Source organism: Eretmochelys imbricata, chromosome 18 (genome assembly GCF_965152235.1).
Source record: "Eretmochelys imbricata isolate rEreImb1 chromosome 18, rEreImb1.hap1, whole genome shotgun sequence".
Lineage (NCBI taxonomy): Eukaryota > Metazoa > Chordata > Testudines > Cheloniidae > Eretmochelys > Eretmochelys imbricata.
In genome coordinates this window covers 10,283,996-10,305,447 of record NC_135589.1, presented here as the reverse complement: position 1 = coordinate 10,305,447, position 21,452 = coordinate 10,283,996, and positions in this window count along the sequence as shown.

Below are 21,452 nucleotides of genomic sequence, written 5' to 3'. Positions count from 1 at the left end.
GCGTGTGTGGGGGGAGAATCTGGACCTCTGTGTGCTGGGGTGTAAGACGGGGAGGAAAGAGAGGTGTAAAAGAGTGTTTGTGTGTGAGAGGGAGGGAGATTTTGCTGAAACCTGTTACCAGGAGGGCATAAAGATACAGATCAAACCTTACACTCGCACCCTGTGCCATATCCAGCTTTCAGTTCCCCCTCATGAATCTGGAGTGATTCCACGGCCTTCAGGTATCACTCCGGGCTCACAAGAGCGTAACAGAAAGCAGAATCTGCTCTCTGTCCTTGCATTTCAAAAGGGGGTTGGAGGTCGGACAAAATGAAGGAGAACATCAGGCCTGGTTTCCAGAGGTGCTCAAGCTGCAGTCAATGGGAGCTGCAGGTGCTCAGGGTTTTTGAAACACAGGCACTGATAGATTTTTAAAAAAAATAGCATCCTCCCTGTGTTGTTTTGGTTCCAAGAATATTAAAAGGCTGCTGTTAAGCAAACTGTGAGTGTCATCTTTACCATGCATGCCAAGTTTCAACCTGGTGCAATATGAAATAGCTGAGATAGGGAACCGGGGCTATCAAGATCAATAATGGAAGCGCTGACAGATGCTTAACTAGAACACTTTTAGACACTGATGACAGAATAATTTTGGCTCCATGCCTTTATTTTCCAAGATTGGTTGATACAGAAAGAGACAGGGGAGCAAAGCCCGAACCTCAGTGAGAAAAGCTTTGCAGGGATCAGATAGCCGATTGCGCTGTGTGACAGTTCACTTTTTGACATAATCCTCATTTCTGATTAAACCGGTGCCGTGTTTTTCTGCAGACAGAAGGAGGGAGAATGGCAAAATGTTATAAATGCTTCCGAAAGCAGAAAATAATGTTGAGCAAACGTAAACTGGAGTCAAGACCCAGGTTTTTTAATTTGACTAAGCAAAGCAGCAGATAACATTTTGCTTTCACAGAGCAGGAATTCCAATTACTTTCAGGAAGTTTTCAAATTAAGAAAAAGGAGACTCACAAGGACAATAATTTCCTTAGGTATCAAGCTCTGCAGCATGATGAGCCAGGATTTAAAATTGATTAAAATAATAAACAATTTAACACCTCTTGCCGATCCCAAGGCACTTCAGCTATTTATGGTAACAAATATGTGGAGGACAGGATGGATGGCTTGGTCTAAGGCCTGGGGATGGCTAATGCCTTGGGCCCCAATTCTGCAACTTGCTTTGCACGGGTGGATCCTTGTACCCCTGCTGAGCCCCAGTGACTTCAGTGCAGATCCATGCAAGCATGGGGGGGGGTCCACCCAATTGCTGGGTTGGGGCTTTTGCCTAAAAGTGTGAAATCCATCCTCATGCAAAAGATCAGCACAAAGCTTGTGAAACCTTAGCATAGATCTCCAGCCATTATACGGTGTTGGCCTGCTGCACAGGAGTGAATTTCACCCCAAATCCTTTCATATTTAAGTGACCATTTCAAACCCCCCCACACTCCCAAGCCACCCACAATTGTTACTAAAATTATTCTGTTTTGATTTATCATCTTCTTGCCTGATGGCTGCTGGCCTGTGTGGGATGGGGTGGTGGCCCAGTTCCAGGCAGGAAGGGCACCCCACAACACAGTGATACTAATTGGTCCCCCTTTATGGACCATCTCAGCTCAGAGTCCAAGGATTGAATGGGCCATGGAGCCTGAACTCTCCTCTCACCCCAAGAGGGAACATATCAGTAGCATGAGGAAGCCTGTACTGTCAGAGGAAGGCTGAATCATGGATCTGGATTAACAGGTAACTTCATGGCTTTTAAATGAATTGCTTCTCCTTTTAAACTCCTTTCTCTAGTCTTTCTGAGTGGCTGGGTGTCTCATCTTGGGCTTTTGCCTAGGACTAGACTCTGGCTTGCCAAAGCTTTGCTGCCATGTAACTGCTGAGACAAAAGTGAGACTCCTTTGACAACATCCTGCTACAATAATGTTTTCTCTTTGATTGATGTAGATTTACCCATCCTGCCTGGCCAGTTACAAATCTAAAAACCTAGTCTCGGGTTTTTCAAGTTCATGACCCTTTCAGCACCCTAGTGCTGACTTGTGGTTCGGGGGAAACCCTTAAAAAGTCAGTGGTTTACATTTGAAACAACGTGGAACTTGGCGGTTTGGTCTGAGTTTCTCTTCGTGTTTCAGAGTTCTTTCAAGTATAAGACTCAAAAAGGAAACTCGGGGCACAAATGATGCATTTCAACTGAAATGACAGTCTACCACAGCACTCCTGGGTGGGTTGTCTGCAGCAGAGCTCGGACTTGTACCTAACGGCATGAGCCCCTACTACTGGAGCTAAAACACTTGGGTCTGTTAGCTCAAAGACCGCAGCCAAGTAATAAATCCGTGTGGTCCCGGCACTAGAGGATGTCAGAGAGCCATACTATGCAAGCATCGGTTACAGAGAGGTGGATCCACATCATTCATCTATTCACTGACCCTAATTACCATAATATATGAAGCCCTACAAATTGAAATTCACAGAGCTCCACGCCTAACCTCCTTATTCTAACCTCTGAGCTCCCATAGGAAAAAAATCCATAAACCGGATATACTCAGAAGGGAGGTGGGGGTGAGGGGTGGATGAAAGGTTTAGAAAGTGGCTTGAGCGGAAAGGTTAATGCGAGCTGGATATGTACCGTCTAGCAATTAAAAAGGGCTGAAGGAGGGAATGTGATGACTGTAAATCCGAGAAAGCCGCAAAAAGGAAAGAAGGGACTTTCCATGGTAATGGCTTCAGGTAGAAGGTAAACCAAGCAAAGTGTAGGCTAAATAAAGTGGGAGGGGAACCAAGATTAACTGGAAGGATAATTAAATAATGATAAATTGTTCAAGGACCCTGAGGTGTCACCTTTCTTCGAGTTATCTAAGGCAAGATTATAGAATCATAGAATCATAGAATCATAGAATATCAGGGTTGGAAGGGACCCCTGAAGGTCATCTAGTCCAACCCCCTGCTCGAAGCAGGACCAATTCCCAGTTAAATCATCCCAGCCAGGGCTTTGTCAAGCCTGACCTTAAAAACTTCCAAGGAAGGAGATTCCACCACCTCCCTAGGCAACGCATTCCAGTGTTTCACCACCCTCTTAGTGAAAAAGTTTTTCCTAATATCCAATCTAAACCTCCCCCACTGCAACTTGAGGCCATTACTCCTCGTTCTGTCATCTGCTACCATTGAGAACAGTCTAGAGCCATCCTCTTTGGAACCCCCTTTCAGGTAGTTGAAAGCAGCTATCAAATCCCCCCTCATTCTTCTCTTCTGCAGGCTAAACAATCCCAGCTCCCTCAGCCTCTCCTCATAAGTCATGTGTTCTAGACCCCTAATCATTTTTGTTGCCCTTCGCTGGACTCTCTCCAATTTATCCACATCCTTCTTGTAGTGTGGGGCCCAAAACTGGACACAGTACTCCAGATGAGGCCTCACCAATGTCGAATAGAGGGGAATGATCACGTCCCTCGATCTGCTCGCTATGCCCCTACGTATACATCCCAAAATGCCATTGGCCTTCTTGGCAACAAGGGCACACTGCTGACTCATATCCAGCTTCTCGTCCACTGTCACCCCTAGGTCCTTTTCCGCAGAACTGCTGCCTAGCCATTCGGTCCCTAGTCTGTAGCGGTGCATTGGATTCTTCCGTCCTAAGTGCAGGACCCTGCACTTATCCTTATTGAACCTCATCAGATTTCTTTTGGCCCAATCCTCCAATTTGTCTAGGTCCTTCTGTATCCTATCACTCCCCTCCAGCGTATCTACCACTCCTCCCAGTTTAGTATCGTCCGCAAATTTGCTGAGAGTGCAATCCACACCATCCTCCAGATCATTTATGAAGATATTGAACAAAACCGGCCCCAGGACCGACCCCTGGGGCACTCCACTTGACACCGGCTGCCAACTAGACATGGAGCCATTGATCACTACCCATTGAGCCCGACAATCTAGCCAGCTTTCTACCCACCCTAAAGTGCATTCATCCAGCCCATACTTCTTTAACTTGCTGACAAGAATACTGTGGGAGACCGTGTCAAAAGCTTTGCTAAAGTCAAGAAACAATACATCCACTGCTTTCCCTTCATCCACAGAACCAGTAATCTCATGATAAAAGGCGATTAGATTAGTCAGGCATGACCTTCCCTTGGTGAATCCATGCTGGCTGTTCCTGATCACTTTCCTCTCATGCAAGTACTTCAAGATTGATTCTTTGAGGACCTGCTCCATGATTTTTCCAGGGACTGAGGTGAGGCTGACTGGCCTGTAGTTCCCAGGATCCTCCTTCTTCCCTTTTTTAAAGATTGGCACTACATTAGCCTTTTTCCAGTCATCCGGGACTTCCCCGGTTCGCCACGAGTTTTCAAAGATAATGGCCAATGGCTCTGCAATCACAGCCGCCAATTCCTTCAGCACTCTCGGATGCAACTCGTCCGGCCCCATGGACTTGTGCACGTCCAGCTTTTCTAAATAGTCCCTAACCACCTCTATCTCCACAGGGGGCTGGCCATCTCTTCCCCATTTTGTGATGCCCAGCGTAGCAGTCTGGGAGCTGACCTTGGTTCAGGAAGTGTCATGGATCCTGTAGTAGGTCTACAGAGGCCTGGTCCAAAACCCATTGAAGTCAATAGAAAGGCTCCCATTGACCTCAGTGATCCTTGGACCTAGATTTCTCCATTAAGAAGTCCGAAGGATGTCTCAGCAATATTGCTCCATGAATAACCCCATTTAAGAAAGAAGTGTTAAACAAGGTTGGCATGGAAAGTGTGGTTAATTATGGACATGGTGTCTAAATTCCACAGTGGTGGGACACTGGAAAAGCATCGGTCAGTAAAACACATGAGCCAGTTAGACCAAGCCCAATTCTGCATACTTTGTGTATCTCATACTACTTCCATGTGATTTTTAAATCTGTCTGGATTGTATGATTAGATTAAACTAGGTACAGAGCTAAAACAGTTATGGCAATGCAAATGTGTGGACCAAATGACCAAAGAAATGACCAAATGTGTGGACCAAATGACCGTTTCTAGGCATAACACACATGAATAAAACCCTAATCTAAAAAGATCAGGACCTAATTTAATAAGGAAACTAGTGTTTTCAGAATTGTATGTGGTTTTTATTTTATTTTTTTTATTTTTTTTAATTAGGCCTGTATCGCTCCACTTATTTTGCATTAGTTATTCTGTGGTCTCTTTACATCATACTGCTGCACTGATAGTCAGCTTTTAAAAGCACAGTTCTTTCCGGGTTTGAATTGTTCGAGTTTATTGAACAAAATGTGCATTTGTGTAGAATGAAAACTATGTTCCTTATCAGGATCATCTGTCTTGGTGAAATGACTTGTAACAACTGTTCTGAGAAGTAAAATCTGATAGAAACATTCTGAATAGATCTACATACAAACAGTAGTTACTATGGAAACAAAAGTTGCCGAGAGAGGGCTTGAAAATGGATGAGTTTATATGCCAGGATTCATATACTAACTAAGAATTCACAAGGGATTTTGCCAGGTAATTCAACTGAATTCGTCTTTAAAATGCTCTCCTAGCACGTATACAAATCATTGCAAAACTGACACAAACTGGAATTCTGGGCCAGATCCTTAGGTGGTGAAAATCAGCCATTAGAATTTACTGATTTCTACCAGCTGACGCTCTTGCCCTCGAAGTTTTTTTATTTAAGGCCCTGGACAAAGTGTAATTTAGGAACTGGCTACTTTTGAGGGGATCGGGTAGCTTAAGGAATCGGTAAAGGAATACAGAGGCTTTTGTGTCTAGGCCTGTCAGGGTTCCCTCCCCACTCTGAACTCTAGGGTACATACGTGGGGACTCACATGAAAGACCCCCTAATCTTATTTCTACCAGCTTAGGTTAAAAACTTTCCCAAGGCACAAATTCTTCCTTGTCCTTGGACGGGATTGCTGCCACACCAAGTGAGTTAGACAAAGATTCAGGAAAAGGACCACTTGGAGTTCCTGTTTCCCCAAAATATCCCCCCAAGCCCCTTCATCCCCTTTCCTGGGGAGGCTTGAGAATAATATACCAACCAAATAGGTAAACAAGGTGAGCCCAGACCACACCCTTGGGTTTTTAGGACACTAAAAACCAATCCGGTTTTTAAAAACAGAACTTTATTATGAAGAAAAAGTAAAAGAAATACCTCTGTAAAATCAGGATGGAAGATAATTTTACAGGGTAGTAAGATTTGAAACGCAGAGGATTCCCCTCTAGGCAAAACTTTAAAGTTTCAAAAAACAGGCATAAACCTCCCTCTTAGCATAGGGAAAATTCACAAACTAAAACAAAAGTTAATCTAACGCAATTCCTTGCTTTACTTACAATTTTTGTAATCTAGATGCTTATTTCAGGTAGGGTTTTAGGAGAGGGGGTTTTTTTGTTTGTTTGTTTGTTTTTGCCCTGGTCTCTCTCTGTCCTGGAGAGAACAACAAAGAAGCACGAACAAAAAACCTCCCCCCACAGATCTGAAAGGATCTTCTTCTCTTATTGGTCCTTTTGGTCAGGTGCCAACCAGGTTATTTGAGCTTCTTAACCCCTTACAGGTAAAGGAGGGATTTTATGCTACCCTTAGGTGTATGTTTATGACAAGGCCACTGGTTCAAACTGGACCCAGATCGGTAGTGCCTGAAACCCCTTACCATATGATAGCTGTTTGGTGGCCTGTCTGAAAAGAGTTGGGGGGGTCTCAGTTAACTTCCCACAGGACAAAGGTTCACATTCACATTGCAAAAGTCATCGCCACATCCAGCCGTCTTTCAGCTGAGTCTCGGGATTGACAAGGTTTGGAGACTGACCTCTAACCCCATGGCCCTAGGTATGCTACCTTTAGGTTGAGGGCCTCTTGAAAGGATAGTATGGAGGAAGTTTATGCTGCCACTGCCCATAGCCTAAGCGACAATCTGGGTAAACAGAGGACTTCGCTCCCCAGGTCTGCCAATTCAGCAGCATTTACATAGGCACAAAATTAGCCTGTGTGGGGAAATACATTGACTTCTCATCAGAATTGCTGAAAAATAATTATCCTTGATTTGGATAATTCAAGAAAGGGGCGGGGGGGAGAAGGGAACTGGATCACGCTAGGGGCTTTTAATGGAACATACAAGCTTTTGCCTCTAACCCTGATCAGGTTAGTGGTGACTCAAAGTCACTATCAATGGGTGACTGCTGATGGACTTGGATAAAAGGAGCCAGTGGTCTCACTCTAAGACCAGTTCCTGGTGGGTGGGTTTACACAGCACAATAGTTACCATCATTAACTGGCTGTCTTGACAGATACTCAGGACTGACTGAATAGGGCTGAACTCCTCTTCACCCCCAGCAATGGACCTTTCAGTTTAGGCACGAGCAGAGCAGAGAACCAAGAGCTTGTACTCCTGCTGCCTCTTCCTGTTGCAGAATCCTAGGCCCTGATCCTGCTATAGTTCAACATGAGAAACACCCTCGTTGAAGTCAGTGGAGTTTTGTAGCAGGGAACAGATCCATTTACAAGTGGCAGGATCAGGCCCCTGATAGCTAGTGCGGGGAAAGTCCACTAGATCCAGGTAATCCATCTCCGTGCCAGTGAAAAACGGGTCCCTACAGCACCTGCCTTATGAACAAAGCTGGTCTGGCACAATCTGGCACCGCTCACAAGTGCTGAGTTCACTGAAGACAAGCTAACAAAGTGCTAATAACTTGTGATGACCACAGCACAGAAGGAGCCAATGAGCTGCAAACATGAACCTCTTGGAAGCAACAGCTCACTGAGTCAGCCTGAGTCAACGTCAACTTTCTGGCTCGTATTTAACAGAACCAGGTGCCCTGACAAGCATCTCCCAACATTTGTGGCACTATAAACCCTCTGCAAAGGAACTGTAGCTACTCAGGCTCCTTGGGCTTTCTCCCTCCTCCTTTCTTATAGTAGTTTAAGAAAATCTACACCATGAGTCACCATAGCAACTGCAACCTCTGCATTACACCTGGCATATTACAGTGTGCGGAGCCAATAGAGTGCTTTCAAACAGCAATATGTTCCTCTCATGAGGCTTGCAGGAGTGTAGGGAGACATGCCTTGCAACAATTGAGGCAGAGGCTGCTTCCCGTCCCTCTTGTATAGCAGGCTGGTGATGGGGCTAAAGATAATTGTTCTGTTTTCTCCCATCAGTTTTTCAATGTAAAAGCAGTCAGTGCCGTAAAGAGGTTTTTTAAAAAGCAAAGGTTTCCCTTTGAAAAGGGATGCACGTGTCTGTGCAATTACATTGTAGCATCTCCGGAACATCCGCAGTGCACTATGCCAATGTGACCACTGCCCACTTGGCCAATACACTAGGGATTGAACCGGGAACCTCCAGAGGTAAACACAGGAGCTGCTTCAACTTGAGCTAAAAAAGCAACATTTCTGTAGCTGGTGACTGTAGCAACTCATATCCTCTGTGGATCATCCGTGAGACACGCTCACCAGGGGTTACACCAACAGTTTCAGTTGTCTCCATATTGTTGCGAGGGAGTTTTTCAATGCTGTACTGAAATGGACGGATGTATACTCCTGATCTCTCCAGCATGGACTCAGAACTGCATAATTTCTATCATAGGCCCTACGTGGCTTACAGTGAACGGATAGTCTTCTTTAACTCAAGCGGTGGCTGCCGCTGCTTTTGGAGCCAGAGGATCTGAGTAGTATCCAGCTGGTCACCGTGCACTTCTGAGTAGCTGTGATAACTCTAATTGCTCCTCAGCTTTGTTGCAATATAACAGCATTCGCCTTGGAACTATCGTGACACGGCTGGCCAGGCGCCATCCTTCATCCATCAGGAAAGGGCTCACCCCCCTGCTTATTATACTCAGATCAATGGAAAGAGCTGGAAATCACTCAACGGCAGGGCGCCAGGAGTAGATCCCATTTAGGACCTGAGGGCCAAAGGAAATGCCCTGGTATTCAGGAAGAGAGGAGTACAGTTCGAAGGTAACATTGGAGGATGGTGATGCCATGTCCTAGGCACCTGGGAGTTCATACAGGCAAACTCAGCAGCAATGTTACTATGCTCTCAGGGCTGAGTCCGTTTCCTCCTTCGGTTGCTTTCCTTGAGGCCAGTGGTTTTACACCAGGGATGCATTTGGCTCTATGTGTTTAGTTATCTCAGGCAAAGCAGGGAAATCACTGCTAATTATCCTAACATCTGCTCTGGCGTTTACCTATTTATTCTGATCTCATTATTCAGTCCATTAAAAAGGCCACCTTCCCTGCTGCCGCTTTGTACTATTGTTTCTGAGGTCAGCCGGGCAGAAGCACAGATGCCAAGTGCTTACATACAGCACATCCTAAGGTACTTCACAACACAGTTCAGTCTAAAGAGGCAGTATTTGTTATGGGCTTTTCTATGGCCCCCATCGCTGTGGTCGCTGAGTACTTCACAAGCTGCAGTGAATTCAGCCTCAAAACACCTCTGGGAGGTAGAGATGTATCCTCCCTATTTTACAGACAGGGAGCACAGCTGAGACATTTTCACTAAGTCTACACTGCCATCAAAATGTCGCATCACCGAGCCTCAGAGCCAATTGGCTCGGGGTGCAGAGCTAAAAATAGCAGGGCAGACATTCAGGCTTGGACTGCAGCCCAGGTCCTGAGACCACCCCCTCTCACAGGATTTCAGAGCCCAGGCTCCAGCCTAAGGCCGAATGTCTACACTGCCCAAGCCCCACAAGCCTGAGTCAGCTGACCCAGAACAGATATGGCCGTGCAACCGGTCTTTTGTTGCAGTGTAGGCTTACCCAGAAAGGCTGAGTGTGTAGCTCAAGGTTGTATTATCAGCCGCATGAATGCTTAGGACGACAAGAAGATGACGATGGACAAGATTTTCAAAGGGTTAATAACATTTCATATTTGCATAGTCTCTTTCATCTGGAAATCTCAAAGGTGTTTTTACAAAGCTGGGTGGACCTCATTATCTTCATTTAACATACTGAGAAACAGACAAACAGAAAGATATACGTGGGATTTCCCAAGGCCACAAACCGAGACAGTGTGGCAAAGGTGGGATTAAAACCCAGGTCTCCTGGTGCTCAGATCAATGGTCTACTCAGAAATGCCGCCTTTCATAGCACAGATAAGCCTGCCACATGTGAAAAAAGTGTACACACATGCATCACAGCTGTGTATACCTTTACTGTATGTACAAGCCAAGTACATTAAATTCACATACAAAAAGCCATGAGGTGTCTAATTAGCTTCTGCATAGACTTATGGCATGCAATTATGGTAGCTGCTGGCACAAATACATGTGTTATTTTGTACAAGGACGACTGTCCTCCGTCTGTGAAAATGGGCACGTCGGCAGTATCCAGAGCTGTTTGCACGTTGCATCAGGATGTTTTGTGTCCCAGAACTCATTTGGCCATTTGCACAGACAAAGAAAAATTGCCTGCTACCGAGTTTGAACTGCTCGTGTTCACAGCACACACACGTTTGCACTTCAAATTCTGTAGCAGATTTTACTTTCTCTCTGCCTTTGCCTGGCTAAATGTCTCCACTGCACTTGTGGAACCACATGGACTTTCTCATGGTTGATATTAGAGCTTGTATGTTCCCCTTCATTTGCTGCTGCTATTTTCCTTATTCCTGGGACTCAATCCATGCTAAGAAGAGATGAAGTCTAATCTACAGGGTTTTGCCTGTTCAAAAACCCAAGTTAGAAAAGAAACAGCACCATCACCAACAGATATTTGGAGAACCAGCCGTGTGAGCAGAGGAGGTGATTGAGGCTTTGGATCAGGCTATCAAAGAGGCAGTATTTATAGTGGTTCAATGGATAGGGAACTGGACTGGGGCTCAGAAGATATGGCGTCTATTCCCAGCTCCCCACTGGCTAGCTCTGTGACTTTGGGAAGTCACTGTATCTCTCTGTGCCTCAGTTTCCCCTTCTGTAAATGGGGATACTGATCTCTATTGAGATTCACAGATGAAAAGTTCTCTACAAGAGCTAGGTATTTACAGAAGAGACTCCACCAACTTCAAAATCACACTTCTGTCTGAAAATGCTATACCTACTATTTGGAGGCCATTATCATGGTGGCAGGAAGATGGGGGAAGGAAGATTAGTCGGGGGGAAATTCTCACTGTTTTCATTTGGTTGACTTTGAGCATCTGACAGCACTTTGTGCACATTCTGCCATTTCTCTGGGAGCTTGCGGAGCTCTTTCACACAGCATCAGGGGAAAGAAAAATATTTTAAAATAGAGGAACATGTAAAAACCACAAAAATGGACAGGAAGATTCAGGCGTGAAACCCTGACATGACTTTTAACTGTTGAAAAATTGAGTACATTTCAAGCTGAAGGTTATCACGGTCCTTCCTGCCCAGTTCACAGCTCCTGTGAGTGGAGCTTCTCCAACAGTAAGCTCTTTTTGCAAGGACTGTCTGTGTTTCTACAACAGCCAGCATGATGGGACCTCTGTGTGCTATATTAATTGGAATAAAACAGAGAACAGTATACGAATATATAAAACAGTATACGAATCCAGGGAAGGGGGATTAGCTGTTATACTGTTTAACTTGACTATTCACAATGAGAGCCTGTTGAGCAACGCAAATAAAATCGGTGAGAGCTTCAGGGGCTCAGTGCTTTGGAAGTTCAGGTGCTGAAAAACTCATCCTTTTCTAACATTGCTGTTCTAGGTATCCCATCTCTATATATCGCTAAGTTTGTATAATAATAGCTCTTCCAATTTACCTTTCTTTTGCTTTACAACTTGGAATTATTCTTTTTTATTCCACGTGTGCAGTGGTTTTGCTCTGATGGCTGGCAGTCACGTGATCTAAATTCGATTCCTGGCTCTTCCACAGACTGGCTGTGTGACCTTGGATAAGTTGCTTAACCCTCGGGCTTCAGTTTTTCCATCTGTGCAGTGGGCATAAAATCTGTGTAACAGAGGTGCTGATTTTCTTATTGTGTTACAGTTAGTAGAGCACTTTGAGATCCATGGCTGAAAGTATCAGGTTGCTGCACTGATATATTTGATATATTTGTATGGGGTTTAACCACACAACCCCCATCGACATGAAAAGGAGTCATGTGGCTGCACCCCTTGCACGGCTTGGAAAATATTATTATTATTTATTTGATTATAATAACTATTATTATAATTTATTAAATACTAGTGCCTGAAATTTACTATTGCACTATTATAATTATTACAACTTTTATAAACATTTAATACGAGAATTGTCCCAAATTTTTAAAATCATTACAATTTCAAACATGGTTTCATTCCACATTTTTTTTTCAAATCCACCACATTTTTTTCATTTTTCAAAATCTTCGGTGGAAAGTTTTAATTGACATTTTTTCCTCTTTCTCTGTGAAAAATCAGAATTTGTTAAAACGAAACATTTCTATTTCAAACTGGAAATCATACATTTTGAAAAACAACACCATGGGACCGAGCTGACCAACATGAACTGGCAATTGGACAGAGAGAGAAAAGACCAAAAAACTGAAAACAAAACCAAACTAATGGAAACGTTCAACAGGAAAAAAGAAAGTTTAGAAAATCAAAAGGTTTTCACAAAAAATCATTCAAAAAAAGGCCCTTTAATTGTAACTAATTTAAAAAAAAATTAAAATGACTGGTAACAAAGGCATAACTTGTAAAATTTTGTGCAGTGGAAAGCAAACAGGGAAAATCCAAGCTGCGTTCTTCCTTTGAAGCCGCGGCGGTGTTGTGAGAGGAGATTTTGTAAGAGTTGCACTCTAGCAGCTTTCTCCCAGCAGAGAAGTGTCAGGTAAAGAGTCCTGTGGCAGGTAATGAAATTCCAGTGACATAAGCATTAGAGGCATACACTGAAGCTGAGAGAAACACGTTGGCTGAATGCAATTCACCTCAGCAGTGTGTGTCAGTACACCTAGCAGTAACTGGAGAGTCTGGGGCAGGATTTTGGTTAATGGAACCAAGTATAAGCCAACAGGTTGTTTTGTGGAGCTTGGTAGAAAATGTCAATTGTTTTTGTGGGAATTTTCCAAAAAAAATGTTAATTTTTCCAAAATTTCTCATGAAATTTTTGAATTTTTTTAATGGAAAAAATCCAAGCTGAAAATTCATGGTCATAAAAAAAAAGATAACAGCTGTAATAAAAATGTTCATGGAAACTTACATTTTCCAACTTGACAACACTTAGGCAACTGGTGTGCCAAGATCACGACCCATCACGTTGATTAACATTGTCTGATTGTTTCCCTGTCCTCTCCCATCTTTCTTTGTCCATCTGTTGTCTCTTGTCTTATATGTAGATTGTGAGCTCTTTGGGGCAGGGACTCTTTTCGTTCTGTGTTTGTACAGTGCCTAGCACAATGGGGTCCCTACTGCAGTACAGATAAATAAATAATAAATAATACAAATAATAATCATGTTCAAAAGATCAGTTTTCCTTAAAAAAATTTCCATGAAAAAGTATTATTTTGCTATATGTTGACTTAAAGTGTTACAAACCTGAAAGTGAAAGAAGTAAGGATGAGATTTTCAAGAGCCCAGTTCCCACTGAATTTCAATGGAATCTGGGCATCTAATTCCCTTAGGTTCCTTTGTAAATTCCAACCTAGATTCTCTTAGCAAATCTACCCTAAGCTTGTCTGAATTGCGTTGGCAGGCTCTGTACACAATAGCATAAATTATTCTAGCTGTCAACATATTTTTTCCCTCTCACTGTAGATGTTGTTGTTGTTGTTTTTGAAAGCATGCTTATGTAACCATGTCAGGTTATTGGACTGAGTGATTATGTCATTATATCTGCCGCAAATATTTTGAATAAATATTAAATAATCCCACAAAGTTGGGCCTTGTTAGCATTGGCAGCAAAAGCCGGCTGATTCCACAGTCATGTATTAAAGAGCGAGAGTGGGGGAGGTGGATGCCATTCAGCCCTTCTAAGGAACGATTCATAATGTTCTAGCGGGGTGAGATGCCTCTTGCATAAATAAATGCTTTTGCAGTAATGCTGGAATTCTCAATGCTGCAGTGAGTCCTCTTAATCCCCACTGGTTGGGAGATCATGTGAACTGTCATACCTGGCCAGTGAGTAAGGGTACCAGTGGGGTGGGGACCCACTGAGAATTTAGTCTTTCCTGGACTGTGGGATTCCCCCTTAACTCTTTTTCCATTCACCTGAGATGTTCGAAAATATCGAGTCAGGCCCTGAGAAGATCATGAGATGAAAAATCATGAGAATTTAAAAACTAATCAATGGTGGTTCCTTTTTATTTACCCTCTGTTGGGTTCTTTTAGCCACTAAAGTTCATCTTGCCAAGCTTTTTTCTGCAACCCTCAGGGCTGGAAACTTGTTTGGTCTTGTGATTCTCACATTTCCACATGACCCAGGAGCTGGGGCTTTAAGTAAACACCAAATAGCATAAGACTTGCGATAAAATCATGGGAGATGACAATACCGGGATTTTTTCTTTCCTCTGTGACAGTCAGTCTCCAACATACAGCCCAATCTGACTCCCATGGAACATAGGATGGTAGGAATCACCAGACTGGATCAGAGCACTGGTCCATCTAATACAGTGGCCGGTAACAAAAGCTTCAGGAGGAGTGTGCATGAAACCTTGTAGTATGCAAGATTCTTTCCAGTGACTTCAGTGGGACCTAGGTTGGTCCCGTACACTCCATCCCAATTCAGCAAAGTGCTGAAGCATTTGCCTAACTTTAAGTATGAGCTTAAGTGCCATTGAAAGTAATGGGAATTGAGAGTGGGAGCTGTTCTTTGCTGGATCAGGTCTGTGATATGTCATGCTCACTTGGCCACTCACTTTGCCTTAGGAATCTTCCTGCAGCTGAATGATGTGATATTCTGTTGTTGTTTGATAGACTAAGTTCCAAGGCTTTCTAGCTAGCGTGAGTCTAGTCTGAAGTCTTTTTTGAAATGCTCAGGATCCATGCTGGACAGTAGACTGCTTCACCAAATCATATCTAACAAAAATGGCTTTTTAATCTGCTCAAGAGAATCCTAGGGGTTCAGTTAGTATCAGACATCTCTCTCCAACCCTCAAGGAGTGTGGTACAAAAAGGCACACGATATGAATTTATTTTCATCTTTTAACAATGACTCGGTCATTCTGCTTGGGAAATGTGGTTAATGCCTCCTTATGCTGCTTTTGTGCTATGTCCAATTTTTGCAGAGGTGGGAAAGACAGACAGAGAGAGAGAGACAGAAAATGCTTTTCTATTTTTTTGTATTGGATTGAATCAGGGTTGGAGGAAATCCCTTGACAGAGTCCAAGATCCGTTCTATTTCCTCCTGAAATTAATGGCAATTGTCTCTCCTCTCTTTGCTGTAGCTATCCTAGCACAGCCCTCATTTAAATTCTGGCCCTGTAGCTGATCAGCTGCCAGCTTAGTAACAGCCCCTCACATGGGTCATCTGGACTTTTAATGCTGAAGCACAGACCTCCGCTGCTTGAGTGAAAGAAGCAACTCAGCTGAGAGCCGTAGTGGGACTAGCAACTAGAAGGGAGCACAAGACACAATCTACAGGAGTTTCATGCTGCGTTGTCATAGCCATGTTGGTCCCAGGATATTAGAGAGACAAGATGGGTGAGGTAATATCTTTAATTGGGCCAACTTCTGTTGGTGAAAGAGACACGCTTTTGAGCATACACGGAGCTGAAGAAGAGCTCAGTGTAACTCAAAAGCTTGTCTCTTTCACCAACAGAAGTTGGTCCAATTAAAGATATTACCTCACCCACCATTTCTCTTGACAGGTGTTTTACACATGCCTCAAGAAAAATGACATACTGGGTCATGTGAAGAGGCCTTTCCTGCTCCAGTGATGGAAGAGGCCGTATAGGGTTATTTGGTGAGGTGGTGGAATCTCATTCCTTAGAAGTTTTTAAGGTCAGGCTTGACAAAGCCCTGGCTGGGATGATTTAATTGGGGATCGGTCCTGCTTTGAGCAGGGGGTTGGTCTAGATGACCTCCTGAAGTCCCTTCCAACCCTGATATTCTATGATTCTATGATTCTATGCAGATTCTCTCTAATGGAACATAAACAGTCTGTGTGATCATAACTGAAACCCATACCACAGTGAAGGATCCAAAACACCTACTAGAACCTCAAGGTGTCCCAGGAAGAAAATTGAACCCATTATATTTTTCCTATTTTGTACAAATTAGATCTTGAAAACATAAAATCGTAAGGATTTTACCATTTCAATGTTACTTCCTAAAAATGAGGCTGCTTTGCAGAGTAATTACATACAACATTGGTCAGAGGAATATAAAGCCATAAAAGCGGTGGCAATGCTTTGCCATTTCATAACTGAAGTGTAAATGAGTTTTCCTTTTTCAGCCTCAATGTAGCAGGCTGGTACAATCAGGAGAACATTCTTGGGGCTGACTTTCATTTGTTGTTGTTGTTGTGCAGTTTAGTGTCATTCTTTTTCTCATGCATAGAAGCCACGTGTTGAACCAGTTCAAGCATAAAAGAAAAGTTTGGCTTCCAATGGACGCGTCTGGTCTCGGAAGCTACGACATATTGTCCTGGAGTAAACATTTTCTGCCAATTTTGTACTTTCATTTCCCTATGGTAACCACCCTGGAGATCAATTGTGTAGTGAGCTTATGACCTTCTGAGCCTTTCCTTATATTCATTCTCATTCCCATGCCACAATAATGCCCTCTGCCACTGTGGGCAAAAAGAGATGGAGCAGGACTTAGACAGCAAAGTGATGTTCATAATAGAGGAGTTAAGCTTATAACCTTCCCCCTCCTTTTCTCACTGCTTCTACCCTGCCCAAAACATTGCATAGTGGAAGGATTTTGTCTGTGAAACCAGACAGGTGGCCACACGGCGTGGGATGTGGTCTCAGAAAGGGATGTTGCTCGAGCCACAACAAAGGGTGTTAGCTTGCCAGAGCCTCTTATACATAAAGATTGGGGTGCCAGAAACCTGCGACAGGTCTAATGCAGGGATCACGTTCGCCATGTTTGCACCCATGTTTGCAGCAAGTTCTGATGCCGTGATTACCCTTTCCCAGGCATCTGACAGCAATTTTTCTTATATTACGTCAGAGGCACAACTAGTTTACACATGACGTGCGCGATCCAGCCTCCATGTTACAATATTTCTGGAGACAGGGCTGATAGGTGCTGTAGCTATCATCCTGATTCTTGCCCTCCAATTTGGCTGGTGGCTTCAGCTGGTAGTTTGCGAGGATCAATACTGCAAACTGCTGATATTAAAGCGGGGCTGATGGGATAGTGTGAAGGGGGTCCTCTTGCCGCAGGTGGCCTCTTTGTGGCTGGGTCTGGGAATTAGTTCTCATTCCATCTGGCGCCCTCTTCTGCTGAGGGATCACACACACTGGTACCTCTCTCTCTCTCCATGACTTGGAGTGCTCCTTCTTTGTGACCTGGCCCTCCAGCCAGGTCACTATATAGTTCCCCCCATCTTCTGGGGTGACAAAGTCCCCCTGGACAAGCTGTCCAGATGCTATTTCAGGCAGTCTTCTGTTCCATCTCTTGGTCCTCTTGTGCCACTTTGCCCAGCAGCTAGTAGGGGAACCCAGGCCCGCCCACTACTCAGGGTTCCAGCCCAGAGACCTTATGACTAGCAATCCTGGTCTGCCCAATCTCAGACCTGTTGCTGTTTCCCGTGGCTGCATCCTAGCCTACCTCTCTATCTCCTTGCCTATCTCTGAGTTACTACTGAAGATTCTTCTGCTCCTTCCTCTGGATGCTTCAATCTTCTCGGCCTCTTGGCATCTCTAAACTGGGGATAATAGCACTTCTCGGTGATGATAAATACATCAAAGCCTGGGCTCTGAAACCCACCTTCTCCCTGGGCTTCAGAGCTTGAGCCGAAACAGCTACACAGCTATTTTCAGCACTATAGCACAAGCCCAGGTCTGTAGCCTGGTCTCTGAGCCCTGCTGCTTCCTGGGGTTTTTCTCCCAGGTACACATACCCTTAGGTACGTAGATACTATGGTGACAGGGCCATTTGAGTGCCTCACAGTCTTTAATGTATTCATTCTCACAGGGACGTGCAGGTTAGAGTTGGGAAACTGAGGCACTGAGGCACTAAGGGCGAGACTTCAAAGGTATTTAGGCCCCAGCTCACCTTAATTTCAGTGATCATTGTCGTTTTCATTCGTAATAACAGCATCATTCAGATTATTGATTTCAATGAGAGATAGGCACCTAAAAAAAAATGCTGGCCCTAAGTCACTTGCCCAAGGTCACACAGAAAGTCTGAACTGAACTGGGAAATGGGCCCCTCTTTTGTAGGTCCCAGGCCAGCTCCCTACTCATTGACCAGCTCCTAACTCTCCTGTCCATTATATATAATGGCTGTTGTTTTCACTTGTGATGCCAACATCACCTACATGGTTTACTGTCTGAGGAGGTCTCATAGACGTTAAGACCAGGAGGGACCACCATGATCATCTAGTCTGACCTCCTGAGAGAACCTCACCCTTCCAGTCCTGTAATAGATCCCTAACCTCTGGCTGAGTTACTTAAGTCTTCAAATCATGAGTTAAAGACTTCAAGTTACAGAAACTCCACCATTTACTTCAGTTTAAACTTGCAAGCAACCCATGGCCCATGTTGCAGAGGAAGGCAAAAAAAAAACACAGGGTCTCTGTCGATCGGATCTGGGGGAAAATTCCTTTCTGATCCCAAATATGGCAATCTGTTGAACCCTGAGAATGTTGGCAAGACCCACCAGCCATGAAATATTGTAACTGATTTTGTTACTAACATCATTTATACAACTTTCAGTCTTTTCTAATTAATCATTGTATGTGATTGTCTTGTCAATAATGCCTAGTATTTATATGAAGGAATATTGGAATCATTGTAACCTGCTGTGTTGGAAATGCCATACTGACATAATAGGAACATGAGTGAAAGGACAGTCATTTGAAGTTACATCCATTTATACAAACCAATAAATCTCTCGTATTAAGACAGAAAGAAAACAAGAGATAAAAGTTAAAACCATGAAGAGGAATACAAGACAGATTTTGGAAAACCAGGTGAATTATTTCAAATAATACCACTTCATTCTTTAGCACCTTCCATCCAAGGATCTTGAAGCACTTTATGAACCTCAGTTGAGCCTGACAGTACCTTGTCAGGCAGAAAATGACAATCCCCATTTAACAGACAGGGAAACTGAGCCATAGAGAGGCTAAATTACTTGCACAAAGTCCTGCATGAAGCCTGTGGAAGAGCCAAGAAAAGAAATGTTCACCAGTTTTCCAGACCCCCATTCTCGTGTATTAAATATAAGATATTGCTTCCTCTCCGTAGCTCCCACATTCATGCACATTAGGGACTAGGTCGAATTCAGATCTGGCAATAAAGAGGTGAAATTCCAATCGGTGGAACTGCATCCCTTTCTGCCAGGTCTGAAATTGGCCCAAGGAGAGCACATGATATGAGGAAATGACCTAAGTAAATGAGCTAATGCAAGTGTATGTGCCTGTTGCATCCTTCCTGAACACCTGTTATCCTCTTCTAAGTCACAGTTTCAGCTCTTTGTGTTCACCAGCCACTTCCAAAAGGGATTTGAATGATCGTCTATTTCTCCCTAATTATGAAAAATCTGCTCCCCAGTTGCATGCTGTGCTGAGCCAGACAGGGAAACAAAGGAAAGCAAAAAAGCCAGTGGCTCGGTTTATTATTAAGATTGGGCAAAAACCATGCTCCCAATAGAACCTCTTTCCAGTGAAGATGTTGAAAGCATAGTATTGATGTTTGTACAGAAATGCTCCTGGATCTCCGACACAGTTCAGGTGCTGGGATATGACAGTTGTCAATGCAACAGCATGTGTTTGTTTCAAGAATAAGCGAGTGAATGGAGAGGCTGATTTCAGAGTCACAGCACTCGGTGGACAAGGTGGAATGTGGCTGAGGCAACTGCCCTTGTTATACACAAGAAGCTTGGAAAGGGTTCTGATGGATGGAGTGAAATAGCAAAGTGTACAAGAGAAGCCTGATCGGAGCTCTTTCTGCAAAAATGCCTGTTATGTCAGTCAGTTAAGTCCTGTGCAGGCAGAGCTATTTTAAACAGTGCCAGCCCTGGCTTTGAGCTCCCTCAAATGCAGATGATTTGGGCCAACCTGCCTGGTGGAGTTGCAGAACTTGAGGCTGGATCTTCCCCCTGTGATGGGAAGCAGGGAGGGGAATGGCAGCAGCTTCTAGCCAGTAAATGCAGAAGGGGACGGACATGAGGATTTCCTTTCAGACCACAAGGATACAACCCATGTCTGAATATGTGCCGTCCATTTTCACCAGCAAGAGGCAGCCTTTCTGCAATGGGAGAAGCATAGGAATTATTGGGGTTAATGGATGACTAGAGCTGCCTTTTCATAATCTGCTCATGCCAAAGCCTTTAGTACATGGGGCAATATTGACTCTGTCATGTCCTGGACACAGTTTGTGCTGTAGGGTCATCGGTGTCCCATCCTGTAGGAGTGACTGCTGTAGGAGTGACTGCTGTTGTGTTTGGCAGTGGGTGTTTCTTTATGCAGCACTTATAGATACAAATAGTGAGAATGAGAGGGGAGGGGAAAGTATAAAATCATCTTGTGCAACCTGGTGCTCCAACACCCTGAAGCCGTTAGTCAATTCTGATTCAGTCCTTATTCAGGCAAAAGCCCTAGTGGCTTCACTGGCAGTTTTGCCTGAGTGAGGACTGTGGCATTTGGCACAATATTAATAATAAAATTAAAAAGTGTTGGTGATTATTGTCATCATTGAAAGCTGATCGTTTTAATTTAAACATCTCATGTGCACACACGAGAGTATTTGCAACCCAAACGCTGAAGCACTAGACTCGTGCATGACAACCAAGAAATGAAAAGGAGGACTTGTGGCACCTTAGAGACTAACCCATTTATTTGAGCATAAGCCTTCAGGAGCTACAGCTCACTTCATCGGATGCATTCAGTGGAAAATACAGTGGGGAGATGTATATACACACAGAACATGAAACAATGGGTGTTACCATGCACACTCTAAGGAGAGTGATCACTTAAGATGAGCTAATACCAGCAGGAGAGTGGGGGGGGAGAAAACCTTTTGTAGTGATAATCAAGGTGGGCCATTTCCAGCAGTTGATGAGAACATCCGAGGAACAGTGGGCGGGGGGAGGAGGGGGGAAATAGTTTTACTTTGTGTAATGACCCATCCACTCCCTGTCTCTATTCAAGCCTAAGTTAATTGTATCCAGTTTGCAAATTAATTCCAATTCAGCAGTCTCTCGTTGGAGTCTGTTTTTGAAGGCTTTTTGTTGTAATATTGCGACTTTTAGGTCTGTAATTGAGTGACCAGAGAGACAGAAGTGTTCTCCGACTGGTTTTTGAATGTTACAATTCTTGACATCTGATTTGTGTCCATTTATTCTTTTACGTAGAGACTGTCCAGTTTGCCCAATGTACATGGCAG